Below are 6,472 nucleotides of genomic sequence, written 5' to 3' on the forward strand. Positions count from 1 at the left end.
GCAGATTGATCGGTAGCCATTGGAGGTTTTTGAGGAGGGGAGTGATATGTCCAGAGCGTTTCTGGACAAAGATAATCCGGGCAGCAGCATGAAGTATGGATTGAAGTGGAGAGAGACACGAGGATGGGAGATCAGAGAGAAGGCTAGTGCAGTAGTCCAGACGGGATAGGATGAGAGCTTGAATTAGCAGGGTAGCGGTTTGGATGGAGAGGAAAGGGCGGATCTTGGCAATGTTGCGGAGCTGAGACCGGCAGGTTTTGGTGACGGCTTGGATGTGAGGGGTGAATGAGAGAGCGGAGTCGAGGATGACACCAAGGTTGCGGGCTTGTGAGACGGGAAGGATGGTAGTGCCGTCAACAGAGATGGGAAAGTCAGGGAGAGGACAAGGTTTGGTGATCTGTAGGCTGGAGATGCCCAGATCTCAGGCTGTGGAAAAGCAGACTGCTCATAATAATAAAATAATGGCTTTTGTTAAAGCTCTTACTATGTGCCAAGCACTAGGTGGGGAGATTCAAGGTAATCAGGTTGTCCCACATTGGGCACATAGTCTTAATCCCCATTTTACATATGAGGTAACAGGCCCAGAGAAGTTGTGACAAAGTCACACAGCAGACAAGTGGTGGAGCTGGGATTAGAACCCATGACCTCTGACTCCCAAGCCCATGCTCTATCCACTGAGCCATGCTGCTCATCACAGCCTCACCTTCCAATTCCTGCTTCAGTCAAGGGTTTTTGAGTGCTTACTGTGTGCAGAGCACTGCTGTGCACTTACATTAAAAGGCAATACAGTTGGTAGGCTCAGGGTCCTTGACTGGGAGGGTTGGGTGCCAGAAATCCATGGGCTGAATCCACACTGGGTGGACTTCCACGTGCCCACTATGCAATTCTATGCAACATTATGCCATCCATGACCACACATACACCATTGCACATGTGATCCCAACATCCTCCAACCCCCGGGGGGTCCAGCTGATTAGCTGCAGGATCCTGGGCAGGGCCTTGATAGGATTGTGATGGCAGATGGAGGGGCTGCCAGAAGGCGCAGCAGTGGGTTTGTGGGGGAGCTGTCTAACTTCAAGGTGACAAGAATCAACAATGGGGGTGGGGAGCAGTTCCACACTTGGATATGCCCAAACTGGAGCTGGCCTGTCTCAAGGGAAGGAAATGAGTCATGGATAGCCACTAGGCCCAATAGGTAACTTGGTCCCTTTTCTCTGGACAGTGGTACCTGTCTGCCTGGCTTTCTGGGAGAGTTTTAGGGGGCTATACTGCAGATTCCTATGAATCAACGCCTTGTGGCAGGAGAATTTGCGTACATCAATAAAGCTTTTAGCTATGCCACTTGAGATATTCTGTCATCAAGGTGTCCCATAATGGAATGGTCTAAGCCCAAGTGTCAAAGTTAATTCACCTATGCTGGGCAGCAGCGGCATGAGAGAGTCAAAGGCGGATGATCAAAATGATCAAAGAGGAGGGCAGAGATTTAGGCAACAGTAACCCACTTCTGTATTTTTTACCGAGAATACTGGCCAATTTGTACTTCCCAAGCGCTTAGTACAGTGCTCTGCACATAGTAAGCGCTCAATAAATACGATTGTTGATGATGATATCATGTCCATAAAGTTGCTATGAATTGGAAACAACTCATTGGCATTTGAAGATTGAAAACCGCAGATGGCCACATGTGGAAGGAAGAATCCGTCACAAAGTGCCCGGCGACCCTCGGATAGCCCCCTCTATTCTCACACCACTGATTTGCAGGGGCTCTCTAGGCTTTCTCCAAAGTCACTGTCTCTCTGGAAAGGGGCTAATCAGTACTTGGCCCTGGCTAGTTGCAGGTGGCTGCTTGTCCACCTGGGCTCTACCTGGGATTCTCCACCCCAGTTTCCTGGGCACCAGACCCTCCACCTTGCTTCCCTGCTCCTGCGTGTTCAGAAACACACCCCATATATATACATATATATATATACACACATATACATACACCTCTGTCTCCGCAGCAGGCACAAGGCCGGGACAGTGTCCCCGGGAAGTGGGAGCGAGGTCCAGGAGGCGGCGCTGTCGCTCCACCAGCCGGCTCCGGGATCCGGGACTAGATTTGGGGAAGGGGTGGAGAGAGGAAATGAATTCTGGAGAGCAAAGGAGGCCAACAGAGGCGTTGGAGATCCCCCCTCAAGTCTCCCCGGCTACCGTTCCTTCCCCAGGGTGCCACGCCTCCTGTCTCTCCCCATTCCAGTCCTTACTTCACTGCTGCCTGGATCATTTTTCTACAAAAACTTTCAGGACATGTCACCCCACTCCTCAAAACACTCCAGTGGTTGCCCATCTACCTCCGTATCAAACAAAAACTCCTCACCATTTGCTTAAAAGCCATCATCTTGCCCCCTCCTATCTCACCTTGCCTCTCTCCTACAACACAGTGCACGCACTTCACTCTTCTAATACTAACCTTTTCACTGTGCCTCCATCTCGCCCGTTTCGCGGCCAACCTTTAGCCCATGTCCTGCCGCTGGCCTGGAATAATAATAATAATAATAACAATGATGGCATTTATTAAGCGCTCACTATGTGCAAAGCACTGTTCTAAGCGCTGGGGAGGTTACAAGGTGATCAGGTTATCCCATGGGGGGCTCACAGTCTTAATCCCCATTTTACAGATGAGGGAACTGAGGCCCAGAGAAGTTAAGTGACTTGCCCAAAGTCACACAGCTGACAAGTGGCGGAGCCGGGATTTGAACCCATGACCTCCGACTCCAAAGCCCGGGCTCATTCCACTGAGCCAAGCTGCTTCTCTGGAATGCCCTCCCTCCTCAAATCTGACAGACAATTACTCCCCCCCTGCCTTCAAAACCTTATTGAAGACACATCTCCTCCAAGAGGCCTTCCCTCTCCATTTCCCCCGCCTTACCTCCTTCCCTTCCCCACAGCACCTGTATATACGTATATATGTTTGTATGTATTTATTACCCTATTTATTTATTTATTTTACTTGTACATATTTATTCTACTTATTTTGTTAATACGTTTTGTTTTGTTCTCTGTCTCCCCCTTCTAGATTGTGAGCCTACTGTTGGGTAGGGACCGTCTGTATATGTTGCCAACTTGTACTTCCCAAGTGCTTAGTACAGTGCTCTGCACACAGTAAGCGCTCAATAAATACAATTGAATGAATGAATGAAGCCTCACGTTTCCTTATCTCGCACTCCCTTCTGAGTTGCCCTGACTTGCTCCCCTCCTAGCCCCACAGCACTTATGTACATATCTGTAATTTCATTTGTATGTACTGATGTCTGTCTCCCCCCTTTTAGACTGTAAGCCCATTGTGGGCAGGGGATGTCACTGATTATTGTTGTACTTTCCCAAGCATTTAGTATAATGCTCTGTACACTGTAAGTGCTCAATAAATACAATTGAATGAATAAATGAATGAATGAATGTCCTTTACAGAACTGCCCTGACTTTCCGGAGAGCTAGGCCTGGCCCTGGGAGGACCTGTAGAAATCAGGCAGTAGTACTAAGGGATATCAGGCTGGCAGCATCCTGATTGGGGTAGTACTGGTGGGGCAGGTCTATGGGTTGCCCCTTTGTCTTCCCCTGGCAGGAGGGCAGAGACGCTGGGGCACTTAGTCTGCTGGGGGCAAACTCTGGTCTAGGGTTTCAGAGGTCAGAGGGCAGAAAGGAGGAGAGGACCAGTTAGCTTTGGGTGGGGAGCCACTCCTGACTTGTCACTCGGCCTTACTCCCTCGCCTGGGGACTTCTACTCACGGTGGTCCCTGCCCTGGTCATGGTGGGGCTTTGTGGGGTGGGTGGAACTTCCAGCAGGCCCCGTTCCCCCTCCATGTGACCTGCAGAAAAGGTGGAGGGCCCGGGTATCTGGGGCTCAGGGCCCTGGGGAGAGGATAACTCCCAGGGGCGGTATTCTGTCTCCCGGGGGTGGGTGGGGGTGGCGGTTGGGAGGCCAACACTGAGGCATCTTGCAGGGACATAGGGCAGAACTGAGTAGAGAACCCAGGTCCCCGCCCCAACATGACACGACACACATCCTCTCACACAACCCCTGTTCTCCCTCCTTGGACCCCAGTTTGACCTCAGCCTCTGGGGGAGGCAGCCAGGACAGCTTAAACCCTCTGGAGCTTCCTGAGGTTTTCAGTCTCTCCGGCTTCCTGTGAGCCCGAATTCCTGCTGGAGCAGTTTGGTTCATTTGGCTCATTTTGAATCTGCCATTCAAATTTCAGTGGGGTTCCCTCAAACTGGAGGCCTCTCGGGCTGTCAGCTCCTCGAGGGCAGGGACCTTAGTGCTCAGTGCAGTGCTCTACACCTATCAGCAGCTCAATGAATACTATTTGTTGATTAATTAGGGTGGGATTTGGTGAATAGCAATTCCAGATTTGCTCTGTCCGTACCATTCTCAGCATCTCAGATACACGGGAGTCAACGAAGGGAGTGGAGCCCAGTGGAAAGCCCCTGTCTGGATGTCCAGAAGCCTGTATTCTAGTCTTGGCTTTACCTCTCACCTTCTATTGGAGATCTCTCCTTCATCTCACCCCAAGTCTTTCCATGCCCAGCTCAACAGCCACTGGCTGGCAATCCCTGGCCCTCAATGCCTCTCCAGCTCTTCCTTCCAAAATCACTTAACTTCTCTGAGCCTCAGTTTCCTTATCAGCAAAATAAGGATGAGAAAGACTGTGTGAGACAGGGACTATATAAAATATCATATCCTTGTATCTGTCCCAGGGCTTAGTATATAGTAAGTGCTTAGTAAATACTCTAATTAGTATTATTAATAGTAGTAGGGAATAGAGAGAGGTGAGGGGGGGACAATGAAGAAAGCCATTTTTTTCTTTCTTTCCAGTTCCTGGCAGTTGAGGATGGAATTGATTAAGTGCTTACCAAGCATTATGCAGTGAGATGGATACAAGATAATCTCACTCCCTTGGTGACCTCATTCACTCCCACGGCTTCAACTATCATCTCTACGCTGATGACACCCAAATCTACATCTCTGCCCCTGCTCTCTCTCCCTCCCTTCAGGCTCGGGTCTCCTCCTGCCCTCAGGACATCTCCATCTGGATCAATCAATCAATCAATCACATTTATTCAGTGCTTACTGTGTGCAGAGCACTGTACTAAGCTCTTGGGAAGTACAAGTTGGCAACATATAGAGAAGGTCCCTACCCAACAGTGGGCTCACAGTCTAGAAGGGGGAGACAGAGAACAAAACAAAACATATTAACAAAATAAAATAAATAGAATAGATATGTACAAGTAAAATAAATAGAGTAATAAATATGTACAAACATATATACATATATACAGGTACTGTGGGGAAGGGAAGGAGTTAAGGTGGGGGGGATGGAGAGGGGGACGAGGGGAGAGGAAGGAGGGGGCTCAATGTGGGAAGGCCTCCTGGAGGAGGTGAGCTCTCAGTAGGGCCTTGAAGGGAGGAAGAGAGCTAGCTTGGCGGATGTGCAGAGGGAGGGCATTCCAGGCCAGGGGGATGACGTGGGCCGGGGGTCTACGGCGAGACAGGCGAGAATGAGGCACGGTGAGGAGATTAGCGGCAGAGGAGCGGAGGGTGTGGGCTGGGCTGTAGAAGGAGAGAAGGGAGGTGAGGTGGGGGGTCGGGGGGCGAGGTGATGGAGAGCCTTGAAGCCGAGGGTGAGGAGTTTCTGCCTGATGCTTAGGTTGATTGGTAGCCACTGGAGATTTTTGAGGAGGGGATTAACATGCCCAGAGTGTTTCTGGACAAAGACAATCTGGGCAGCAGCGTGAAGTATGGATTGAAGTGGGGAGAGACAAGAGGACGGGAGATCGGAGAGGAGGCTGATACAGTCTGGATGTCCCCCCGCCATCTAAAACTCAAAATGTCCAAGACTGAACTCCTTATCTTCCCTCCCAAACCCTGCCCTCTCCCTAACTTTCCTGTCACTGTAGACGGCACTACCATCCTTCCTGTCTCACAAGCCTGCAACCTTGGTGTCATCCTCGACTCTGCTCTCTCGTTCACCCCTCACATCCAATCTGTCACCAAAACCTGCCAAGATGCACCCTTTCCTCTCCATCCAAACCGCTACCTTGCTGGTTCAATCTCTCATCCTATCCTGATTGGATTACTGCATCAGCCTCCTCTCTGATCTCCCAACCTCCTGCCTCTCCCCACTTCAGTCTATACTTTCATTCAATAGTATTTATTGAGCGCTTACTGTGTGCAGAGCACTGTACTAAGTGCTAAGTACTAATATTTCATGCTGCTGCCCGGATCATCTTTGTGCAGAAACATTCTGGGCATGTTACTCCCCTCCTCAAAAATCTCCAGTGGCTGCCAGTCAACCTACACATCAAGCAAAAACTCCTCACTCTCGGCTTCAAGGCTCTCCATCACCTCGCCCCCTCCTACCTCACCTCCCTTCTTTACTTCTACAGCCCAGCCCGCACCCTCTGCTCCTCTGCCGCTAACTTCCTCACCGGGCCT

This window comes from Tachyglossus aculeatus, chromosome 18 (genome assembly GCF_015852505.1).
Source record: "Tachyglossus aculeatus isolate mTacAcu1 chromosome 18, mTacAcu1.pri, whole genome shotgun sequence".
Lineage (NCBI taxonomy): Eukaryota > Metazoa > Chordata > Mammalia > Monotremata > Tachyglossidae > Tachyglossus > Tachyglossus aculeatus.